Source organism: Phyllobates terribilis, unplaced genomic scaffold, assembly GCF_046119375.1.
Source record: "Phyllobates terribilis strain yellow unplaced genomic scaffold, ASM4611937v1 Scaffold_4__5_contigs__length_816908805, whole genome shotgun sequence".
In the NCBI taxonomy this organism is placed as follows: Eukaryota; Metazoa; Chordata; class Amphibia; order Anura; family Dendrobatidae; genus Phyllobates; species Phyllobates terribilis.
The window spans coordinates 127,496,875-127,508,979 of NW_027362764.1; positions in this window are offsets into that span (position 1 = coordinate 127,496,875).

The window sequence follows — 12,105 nt, forward strand, 5'->3', positions numbered from 1 at the left end:
AAGGTCCCAGTAGCTTAAGAAGACGCTTTATTGCCCCTCAGAAAAGACGTGGAGGTCCCAGTAGCTTAACAAGACGCTTTTAGTGCACCTCAGGATAGATGTGGTGGTCCCAGTAGCTTAAAAAGACGATTTTAATGCCCCTCGGAAAAGTAGTGAAGGTCCCAGTAGCTTAACAGGAAGCTTTTAATACCCCTAAGAAAAGACGTGGAGGTCCCAGTAGCTTAACAAGACTTTTTTAATGCCCCTCGGAAAAGTGGTGGAGGTCCTAGTAACTTAACGGTACGCTTTTCATGCCCCTCAGAAGAGACATGGAGGTACCAGTAGCTTAACAAGACGCTTTTAATGCCCGTCTGAAAAGTCGTGGAGGTCCCAGTAGCTTAACAAGACGCTTTTAATGCCCCTCAGAAAAGACGTGGAGGTCCCAGTAGCTTTTCAAGACGCTTTTAATGCCCCTCAGAAGAGATGTGGAGGTCCCAGTAGCTTAACAAGACGCTTTTAATGCAAATCAGGATAGACGTGGTGGTCCCAGTAGCTTAACAAGACGCTTTTAATGCCCCTCGGAAGAGTGGTGGAGGTCCCAGTCGCTTAACAAGACGCTTTTAATGCCCCTCAGAAGAGACGTGGAAGTCCCAGTAGCTTCACAAGACGCTTTTAACGCCGCTCGGAAAAGTGGTGGAGGTCCCAGTAGCTTAACAAGACGCTTTTAATGCCTCTCAGAAAAAACGTTGAGGTCACAGTAGCTTAACAATGTGCTATTAATGCCCCTCGGAAAAGTGGTGGAGGTCCCAGTAGCTTAACAAGATGCTTTTAATGCCCCTCAGAAGAGACGTAGAGGTCCCAGTAGCTTAACAAGACGCTTTTAATGCCGCTCGGAAAAGTGGTGGAGGTCCCAGTAGCTTAACAAGACGCTATTAATGCCCCTCAGAAAAGTGGTGGAGGTCCCAGTAGCTTAACAAGACTCTTTTATTGCCCCTCAGAAGAGACGTGGAGGTCCCAATAGCTTAACAAGACGCTTTTAATGCCCCTCGGAAAAGTGGTGGAGGTCCCAGTAGCTTAACAAGACGCTTTTAATGCCCCTCAGAATAGACGTGGAGGTCCCAATAGCTTAACAAGACGCTATTAATGCCCATGGGAAAAGTGGTGGATTTCCCAGTAGCTTAACAAGACGCTTTTAATGCCCCTCAGAAGAGACGTGGAGGTCCCAGTAGCTTAACAAGACGCTTTTAACGCCCCTCAGAAAAGTGGTGGAGGTCCCAGTAGCTTAACAAGACGCTTTTAATGCCTCTCAGAAGAAACGTGGAAGTCACAGTAGCTTAACAAGATGCTTTCAATGCCCCTCGGAAAAGTGGTGGAGGTCCCAGTAGCTTAACAAGACGCTTTTAATGCCCCTCAGAAGAGACGTGGAGGTCCCAATGGCTTAACAAGACGCTTTTAATGCCCCTCGGAAAAGTGGTGAAGGTCCCAGTAGCTTAACAAGACGCTTTATTGCCCCTCAGAAAAGACGTGGAGGTCCCAGTAGCTTAACAAGACGCTTTTAGTGCACCTCAGGATAGATGTGGTGGTCCCAGTAGCTTAAAAAGACGATTTTAATGCCCCTCGGAAAAGTAGTGAAGGTCCCAGTAGCTTAACAGGAAGCTTTTAATACCCCTAAGCAAAGACGTGGAGGTCCCAGTAGCTTAACAAGACTTTTTTAATGCCCCTCAGAAAAGTGGTGGAGGTCCTAGTAACTTAACGGTACGCTTTTCATGCCCCTCAGAAGAGACATGGAGGTACCAGTAGCTTAACAAGACGCTTTTAATGCCCGTCTGAAAAGTCGTGGAGGTCCCAGTAGCTTAACAAGACGCTTTTAATGCCCCTCAGAAAAGACGTGGAGGTCCCAGTAGCTTTTCAAAACGCTTTTAATGCCCCTCAGAAGAGATGTGGAGGTCCCAGTAGCTTAACAAGACGCTTTTAATGCAAATCAGGATAGACGTGGTGGTCCCAGTAGCTTAACAAGACGCTTTTAATGCCCCTCGGAAGAGTGGTGGAGGTCCCAGTCGCTTAACAAGACGCTTTTAATGCCCCTCAGAAGAGACGTGGAAGTCCCAGTAGCTTCACAAGACGCTTTTAATGCCGCTCGGAAAAGTGGTGGAGGTCCCAGTAGCTTAACAAGACGCTTTTAATGCCTCTCAGAAAAAACGTTGAGGTCACAGTAGCTTAACAATGTGCTATTAATGCCCCTCGGAAAAGTGGTGGAGGTCCCAGTAGCTTAACAAGATGCTTTTAATGCCCCTCAGAAGAGACGTAGAGGTCCCAGTAGCTTAACAAGACGCTTTTAATGCCGCTCGGAAAAGTGGTGGAGGTCCCAGTAGCTTAACAGGACGCTATTAATGCCCCTCAGAAAAGTGGTGGAGGTCCCAGTAGCTTAACAAGACTCTTTTATTGCCCCTCAGAAGAGACGTGGAGGTCCCAATAGCTTAACAAGACGCTTTTAATGCCCCTCGGAAAAGTGGTGGAGGTCCCAGTAGCTTAACAAGACGCTTTTAATGCCCCTCAGAATAGACGTGGAGGTCCCAATAGCTTAACAAGACGCTATTAATGCCCATGGGAAAAGTGGTGGATTTCCCAGTAGCTTAACAAGACGCTTTTAATGCCCCTCAGAAGAGACGTGGAGGTCCCAGTAGCTTAACAAGACGCTTTTAACGCCCCTTGGAAAAGTGGTGGAGGTCCCAGTAGCTTAACAAGACGCTTTTAATGCCTCTCAGAAGAAACGTGGAGGTCACAGTAGCTTAACAAGATGCTTTCAATGCCCCTCGGAAAAGTGGTGGAGGTCCCAGTAGCTTAACAAGACGCTTTTAATGCCCCTCAGAAGAGACGTGGAGGTCCCAATAGCTTAACAAGACGCTTTTAATGCCCCTCGCAAAAGTGGTGGAGGTCCCAGTAGCTTAACAAGACGCTATTAATGCCCCTCAGAAAAGACGTGGAGGTCCCAGTAGCTTAACAAGACTCTTTTATTGCCCCTCAGAAGAGACGTGGAGGTCCCAATAGCTTAACAAGACGCTTTTAATGCCCCTCGGAAAAGTGGTGGGGGTCCCAGTAGCTTAACAAGACGCTTTTAATGCCCCTCAGAATAGACGTGGAGGTCCCAATAGCTTAACAAGACGCTATTAATGCCCATGGGAAAAGTGGTGGAGGTCCCAGTAGCTTAACAAGACGCTTTTAATGCCCCTCAGAAGAGACGTGGAGGTCCCAGTAGCTTAACAAGACGCTTTTAACGCCCCTCGGAAAAGTGGTGGAGGTCCCAGTAGCTTAACAAGACGCTTTTAATGCCTCTCAGAAGAAACGTGGAGGTCACAGTAGCTTAACAAGATGCTTTCAATGCCCCTCGGAAAAGTGGTGGAGGTCCCAGTAGCTTAACAAGACGCTTTTAATGCCCCTCAGAAGAGACGTGGAGGTCCCAATAGCTTAACAAGACGCTTTTAATGCCCCTCGGAAAAGTGGTGGAGGCCCCATTAGCTTAACAAGACGCTATTAATGCCCCTCAGAAAAGATGTGGAGGTCCCAGTAGCTTAACAAGATGCTTTTAATGCCCCTCAGAAGAGACGTGGAGGTCCCAGTAGCTTAACAAGACGCTTTTAATGCCCATTGTAAAAGTGGTGGAGGTCCCAGTAGCTTAACAAGACACTTTTAATGCCCCTCGGAAAAATGGTGGAGGTCCCAGTAAGCTTAACAAGACGCTTTTAAAGCCCCTCAGAAGAGATGTGGAGGTCCCAGTAGCTTAACAAGACGCTTTCAATGCCCCTCAGAAGATACGTGGAGGCCCCAGTGGCTTAGCATGACGCTTTTAATGCCCCTCAGAAGAGAGGAGGAGGTCCCAGTAGCTTAGCAAGACGCTTTTAATGCCCCTCAGAAGAGACGTGAAGGTCCCAGTAGCTTAACAAGACGCTTTTAGTGCCCCTTGGAAAAATGGTGGAGGTCCCAGTAAGCTTAACAAGACGCTTTTAATGCCCCTCAGAAGAGATGTGGAGGTCCCAGTAGCTTAACAAGACGCTTTAAATGCCCCTCGGAAAAGAGGTGGAGGTCCCAGTAGTTTAACAAGACGCTTTTATTGCCCCTCAGAAAAGACGTGGAGGTCCCAGTAGCTTAACAAGACGCTTTTAATGCCCCTCGGAAAAGAGGTGGAGGTCCCAGTAGCTTAACAAGACGCTTTTAATGCCCCTCAGAAGAGACGTGGAGTTCCCAGTAGCTTAACAAGACGCTTTTAATGCCCCTCGGAAATGTGGTGGCGGTCCCAGTAGCTTATCAAGACGCTTTTAATGCCCCTCAGAAAAGACATGGAGGTCCCAGTAGCTTAAGAAAACGCTTTTAATGCCCCTCGGAAAAGTGGTGGAGGTCCCAGTAGCTTAACAAGACGCTTTTCATGCCCCTCAGAAAAGTGGTGGAGGTCCCAGTAGCTTAGCAACACGCTTTTAATGCCCCTCAGAAGAGACGTGGAGGTCCCAGTAGCTTAACAAGATGCTTTTAATGCCCCTCGGAAAAGTGGTGGAGGTCCCAGTAGCTTAACAAGACGCTTTTAATGCCTCTCAGAAGAGACGTGGAGGTCCCAGTAGCATAGCAAGACGCTTTTAACGCCCCTTGGAAAAATGGTGGAGGTCCCAGTAAGCTTAACAAGACGCTTTTAATGCCCCTCAGAAGAGATGTGGAGGTCCCAGTAGCTTAACAAGACGCTTTAAATGCCCCTCGGAAAAGAGGTGGAGGTCCCAGTAGCTTAACAAGACGCTTTTATTGCCCCTCAGAAAAGACGTGGAGGTCCCAGTAGCTTAACAAGACGCTTTTAATGCCCCTCGGAAAAGAGGTGGAGGTCCCAGTAGCTTAACAAGATGATTTTAATACCCCTCAGAAGAGACGTGGAGGTCCCAGTAGCTTAACAAGACGCTTTTAATGCCCCTCGGAAAAGTGGTGGCGGTCCCAGTAGCTTATCAAGACGCTTTTAATGCCCCTCAGAAGAGACGTGGAGGTCCCAGTAGCTTAAGAAGACGCTTTTAATGCCCCTCGGAAAAGTGGTGGAGGTCCCAGTAGCTTAACAAGACGCTTTTAATGCCCCTCAGAAGAGACGTGGAGGTCTCAATAGCTTAACAAGATGCTTTTATTGCCTCTCGGAAAAGTTGTGGAGGTCCCAATCGCTTAGCAAGACACTTTTAATGCTCCTCAGAAGAGACGTGGAGGTCCCAGTAGCTTAACAAGATGCTTTTAATGCCCCTCGGAAAAGTGGTGGAGGTCCCAGTAGCTTAACAAGACGCTTTTAATGCCCCTCTGAAGAGACGTGGAGGTCCCAGTAGCTTAGCAAGACGCTTTTAATGCCCCTCAGAAGAGACGTGGAGGTCCCAGTAGCTTAACAAGATGCTTTTAATGCCCCTCGGAAAAGTGGTGGAGGTCCCAGTAGCTTAACAAGACGCTTTTAATGCCCCTCAGAAGAGACGTGGAGGTCCCAGTAGCTTAACAAGACGCTTTTAATGCCCCTCGGAAAAGTGGTGGAGGTCCCAGTAGCTTAACAAGACGCTTTTAATGCACCTTGGGAAAGTGGTGGAGGTCCCTGTAGCTTAACAAGACGCTTTTAATGCCCCTCAGAAGAGACGTGGAGGTCTCAGTAGCTTAACAAGACGCTTTTAATGCTCCTCAGGATAGACGTGGTGGTCCCAGTAGCTGAACAAGACGCTTTTAATGCGCCTCGGAAAAGTGGTGGAGGTCCCACTAGCTTAACAAGACGCTTATAATGCCCCTCAGAAGAGAAGTGTACTTCCCAGTAGCTTAACAGGACGCTTTTATTGCCCCTCAGTAGAGACGTGGAGGTCCCAGAAGCTTAACAAGACGCTTTTAATGCCCCTCAGAAGAGACGTGGAGGTCCCAGTAGCTTAACAAGATGCTTTTAATGCCCCTCAGAAGAGACATAGAGGTCCCAGTAGCTTAACAAGACGCTTTTAATGCCCCTCGGAAAATTGGTGGAGGTCCCAGTAGCTTAACAAGACGCTTTTAATGCCCCTCAGAAGAGACATGGAGGTTCCTGTAGCTTAACAAGACGCTTTTAATGCCCCTCGGAAAAGTGGTGGAGGTCCCAGTAGCTTAATAAGACATCTTACTGCCCCTTAGAAGAGACGTGGAGGTCCCAGTAGCTTAACAAGATGCTTTTAATGCAACACAGTATAGACGTGGTGGTCCCAGTAGCTTAACAAAACGCTTTTAATGCCCCTCGGAAGAGTGGTGGAGGTCACGGTAGCTTAACAAGACGATTTTAATGCCCCTCAGAATAGACGTGGAGGTCCCAATAGCTTAACAAGACGCTATTAATGCCCCTCGTAAAAGTGGTGGAGGTCCCAATAGCTTAACAAGACCCTTTTAATGCCCCTCAGAACAGACGTGGAGGTCCCAGTAGCTTAACAAGACGCTTTTTTTGCGCCTCGGAAAAGTGGTGGTGGTCCCAGTAGCTTAACTAGACGCTTATAATGCCCCTCAGAAGAGACGTGGATGTCCCAGTAGCTTAACAAGATGCTTTTAATGCCCCTCAGAAGACACATGGAGGTCCCAGTAGCTTAACAAGACGCTTTTATTGCCCCTCGGAAAAGTGGTGGAGGTCCTAGTAGCTTAACGAGATGCTTTTAATGACCCTCAGAAGAGACATGGAGGTCCCAGTAGCTTAACAAGACGCTTTTAATGCCCCTCGGAAAAGAGGTGGAGGTCCCAGTAGCTCAACAAGATGCTTTTAATGCCCCTCAGAAAAGACGTGGAGGTCCCAGTAGCTTTGCAAGACGCTTTTAATGCCCCTCAGAAGAGACGTGGAGGTCCCAGTAGCTTAACAAGACGCTTTTAATGCACCTCAGGATAGACGTGGTGGTCCCAGTAGCTTAACAAGACGCTTTTAATGCCCATCGCAAGAGTGGTGGAGGTCCCAGTAGCTTAACAAGACGCTATTAATGCCCCTCAGAAGAGACGTGGAGTTCCCAGTAGCTTAACAAGATGCTTTTAACGCCCCTCGGAAAAGTGGTGGAGGTCCCAGTAGCTTAAGAAGACGCTTTTAATGCCCCTCAGAAGAGACGTGGAGGTCCCAATAGCTTAACAAGACGCTTTTAATGCCCCTCGGAAAAGTGGTGGAGGTCCCAGTAGCTTAACAAGACGCTTTTAATGCCCCTCAGAAAAGCCATGGAGGTCCCAGTAGCTTTACAAGATGATTTAATGACCCTCAGAAGAGAGGTGGAGGTCCCAGTAGCTTAACAAGACGCTTTTAATGCCCCTCAGAAAAGTGGTGGAAGTCCCAGTAGCTAAACAAGACGCTTTTAATGCCCCTCAGAAGAGACGTGGAGGTCCCAGTAGCTTAACAAGACGCTTTTAATGCCCCTCAGAATAGAAGTTGAGGTCCCAGTAGCTTAACAAGACGCTTTAAATGCCCCTCAGAAAAGTGGTGGAGGTCTCAGTAGCTCAACAAGACGCTTTTAATGCCCCTCAGAATAGACGTGGATGTCCCAGTAGCTTAACAAGACGCTATTAATGCCCCTCGGAAAAGTGGTGGAGGTCCCAGTAGCTTAACAAGACTCTTTTAATGCCCCTCAGAAGAGACGTGGAGGTCCCAGTAGCTTAACAAGACGCTTTTCTTGCGCCTCGGAAAAGTGGTGAGGGTCCCAGTAGCTTGACAAGACGCTTATAATGCCCCTCAGAAGAGAAGTGTACTTCCCAGTAGCTTAACAAGCCGCTTTTAACGCCCCTCGGAAAAGTGGTGGAGGTCACAATAGCTTAACAAGATGCTTTTAATGCCTCTCAGAAGAAACGTGGAGGTCCCAGTAGCTTAACAAAATGCTTTTAATGCCCCTCGGAAAAGTGGTGGAGGTTACAGTAGCTTAACAAGATGCTTTTAATGCCCCTCAGAAGAGACGTGGAAGTCCCAATAGCTTAACAAGACGCTTTTAATGCCCCTCGGAAAAGTTGTGGAGGTCCCAGTAGCTTCACAAGACGCTTTTAATGCCCCTCAGAAAAGACGTGGAGGTCCCAAAAGCTTAACAAGATGCTTTTAATGCCCCTCAGAAGAGACGTGGAGGTCCTAGTAGCTTAAAAAGACGCTTTCAATGCCCCTCAGAAGAGACGTGGAGGTCCCAGTTGCTTAAGATGCTTTTAATGCCCCTCAGAAGAGACGTGGAGGTCCCAGTAGCTTAACAAGACTCTTTAAATGCCCCTCGGAAAAGTGGTGGAGGTCCTAGTAGCTTAACTAGATGCTTTTAATGCCCCTCAGATGAGACATGGAGGTCCCAGTAGCTTAACAAGACGCTTTTAATGCCCCTCGGAAAAATGGTGGAGGTCCCAGTAGCTTAACAAGACGATTTTAATGCCCCTCAGAAAAGACGTGGAGGTCCCAGTAGCTTTGCAAGACGCTTTTAATGCCCCTCAGAAGAGACGTGGAGGTCCCAGTAGCTTAACAAGATGCTTTTAATGCACCTCAGGATAGACGTGGTGGTCCCTCTAGCTTAACAAGATGCTTTTAATGCCCCTCGGAAGAGTGGTGGAGGTCCCAGTAGCTTAACAAGACGCTTTTAATGCCCCTCAGAAGAGACGTGGAGGTCCCAGTAGCTTAACAAGACGCTTTTAACGCCCCTCGGAAAAGTGGTGGAGGTCCCAGTAGCTTAACAAGATGCTTTTAATGCCTCTCAGAAGAAACGTGGAGGTCCCAGTAGCTTAACAAGATGCTTTTAATGCCCGTCAGAAAAGTGGTGGAGGTTACAGTAGCTTAACAAGATGCTTTTAATGCCCTTCAGAAGAGACGTGGAAGTCCCAGTAGCTTAACAAGACGCTTTTAATGCCCCTCGGAAAAGTGGTGGAGGTCCCAGTAGCTTAACAAGATGCTTTTAATGCCCCTCAGAAGAGAAGTGGAGGTCCCTAAAGCTTAACAAGATGCTTTTAATGCCCCTCAGAAGAGACGTGGAGGTCCCAGTAGCTTAACAAGATGCTTTTAATGCCCCTCAAAATAGACGTTGAGGTCCCAGTAGCTTAACAAGACGCTATTAATGCCCCTCGGAAAAGTATTGGAGGTCCCAGTAGCTTAACAAGACTCTTTTATTGCCCCTCAGAAGAGACGTGGAGGTCCCAATAGCTTAACAAGACGCTTTTAATGCCCCTCGGAAAAGTGGTGGAGGTCCCAGTAGCTTAACAAGACGCTTTTAATGCCCCTCAGAAGAGACGTGGAGGTCCCAGTAGCTTAACAAGACGCTTTTAACGCCCCTCAGAAAAGTGGTGGAGGTCCCAGTAGCTTAACAAGACGCTTTTAATGCCTCTCAGAAGAAACGTGGAAGTCACAGTAGCTTAACAAGATGCTTTCAATGCCCCTCGGAAAAGTGGTGGAGGTCCCAGTAGCTTAACAAGACGCTTTTAATGCCCCTCAGAAGAGACGTGGAGGTCCCAATGGCTTAACAAGACGCTTTTAATGCCCCTCGGAAAAGTGGTGAAGGTCCCAGTAGCTTAACAAGACGCTTTATTGCCCCTCAGAAAAGACGTGGAGGTCCCAGTAGCTTAACAAGACGCTTTTAGTGCACCTCAGGATAGATGTGGTGGTCCCAGTAGCTTAAAAAGACGATTTTAATGCCCCTCGGAAAAGTAGTGAAGGTCCCAGTAGCTTAACAGGAAGCTTTTAATACCCCTAAGCAAAGACGTGGAGGTCCCAGTAGCTTAACAAGACTTTTTTAATGCCCCTCGGAAAAGTGGTGGAGGTCCTAGTAACTTAACGGTACGCTTTTCATGCCCCTCAGAAGAGACATGGAGGTACCAGTAGCTTAACAAGACGCTTTTAATGCCCGTCTGAAAAGTCGTGGAGGTCCCAGTAGCTTAACAAGACGCTTTTAATGCCCCTCAGAAAAGACGTGGAGGTCCCAGTAGCTTTTCAAAACGCTTTTAATGCCCCTCAGAAGAGATGTGGAGGTCCCAGTAGCTTAACAAGACGCTTTTAATGCAAATCAGGATAGACGTGGTGGTCCCAGTAGCTTAACAAGACGCTTTTAATGCCCCTCGGAAGAGTGGTGGAGGTCCCAGTCGCTTAACAAGACGCTTTTAATGCCCCTCAGAAGAGACGTGGAAGTCCCAGTAGCTTAACAAGACGCTTTTAATGCCTCTCAGAAAAAACGTTGAGGTCACAGTAGCTTAACAATGTGCTATTAATGCCCCTCGGAAAAGTGGTGGAGGTCCCAGTAGCTTAACAAGATGCTTTTAATGCCCCTCAGAAGAGACGTAGAGGTCCCAGTAGCTTAACAAGACGCTTTTAATGCCGCTCGGAAAAGTGGTGGAGGTCCCAGTAGCTTAACAGGACGCTATTAATGCCCCTCAGAAAAGTGGTGGAGGTCCCAGTAGCTTAACAAGACGCTTTTAATGCCTCTCAGAAGAAACGTGGAGGTCACAGTAGCTTAACAAGATGCTTTCAATGCCCCTCGGAAAAGTGGTGGAGGTCCCAGTAGCTTAACAAGACGCTTTTAATGCCCCTCAGAAGAGACGTGGAGGTCCCAATAGCTTAAAAAGACGCTTTTAATGCCCCTCGCAAAAGTGGTGGAGGTCCCAGTAGCTTAACAAGACGCTATTAATGCCCCTCAGAAAAGACGTGGAGGTCCCAGTAGCTTAACAAGACTCTTTTATTGCCCCTCAGAAGAGACGTGGAGGTCCCAATAGCTTAACAAGACGCTTTTAATGCCCCTCGGAAAAGTGGTGGGGGTCCCAGTAGCTTAACAAGACGCTTTTAATGCCCCTCAGAATAGACGTGGAGGTCCCAATAGCTTAACAAGACGCTATTAATGCCCATGGGAAAAGTGGTGGAGGTCCCAGTAGCTTAACAAGACGCTTTTAATGCCCCTCAGAAGAGACGTGGAGGTCCCAGTAGCTTAACAAGACGCTTTTAACGCCCCTCGGAAAAGTGGTGGAGGTCCCAGTAGCTTAACAAGACGCTTTTAATGCCTCTCAGAAGAAACGTGGAGGTCACAGTAGCTTAACAAGATGCTTTCAATGCCCCTCGGAAAAGTGGTGGAGGTCCCAGTAGCTTAACAAGACGCTTTTAATGCCCCTCAGAAGAGACGTGGAGGTCCCAATAGCTTAACAAGACGCTTTTAATGCCCCTCGGAAAAGTGGTGGAGGCCCCATTAGCTTAACAAGACGCTATTAATGCCCCTCAGAAAAGATGTGGAGGTCCCAGTAGCTTAACAAGATGCTTTTAATGCCCCTCAGAAGAGACGTGGAGGTCCCAGTAGCTTAACAAGACGCTTTTAATGCCCATTGTAAAAGTGGTGGAGGTCCCAGTAGCTTAACAAGACACTTTTAATGCCCCTCGGAAAAATGGTGGAGGTCCCAGTAAGCTTAACAAGACGCTTTTAATGCCCCTCAGAAGAGATGTGGAGGTCCCAGTAGCTTAACAAGACGCTTTCAATGCCCCTCAGAAGATACGTGGAGGCCCCAGTGGCTTAGCATGACGCTTTTAATGCCCCTCAGAAGAGAGGAGGAGGTCCCAGTAGCTTAGCAAGACGCTTTTAATGCCCCTCAGAAGAGACGTGAAGGTCCCAGTAGCTTAACAAGACGCTTTTAGTGCCCCTTGGAAAAATGGTGGAGGTCCCAGTAAGCTTAACAAGACGCTTTTAATGCCCCTCAGAAGAGATGTGGAGGTCCCAGTAGCTTAACAAGACGCTTTAAATGCCCCTCGGAAAAGAGGTGGAGGTCCCAGTAGTTTAACAAGACGCTTTTATTGCCCCTCAGAAAAGACGTGGAGGTCCCAGTAGCTTAACAAGACGCTTTTAATGCCCCTCGGAAAAGAGGTGGAGGTCCCAGTAGCTTAACAAGACGCTTTTAATGCCCCTCAGAAGAGACGTGGAGTTCCCAGTAGCTTAACAAGACGCTTTTAATGCCCCTCGGAAATGTGGTGGCGGTCCCAGTAGCTTATCAAGACGCTTTTAATGCCCCTCAGAAAAGACATGGAGGTCCCAGTAGCTTAAGAAAACGCTTTTAATGCCCCTCGGAAAAGTGGTGGAGGTCCCAGTAGCTTAACAAGACGCTTTTCATGCCCCTCAGAAAAGTGGTGGAGGTCCCAGTAGCTTAGCAACTTGCTTTTAATGCCCCTCAGAA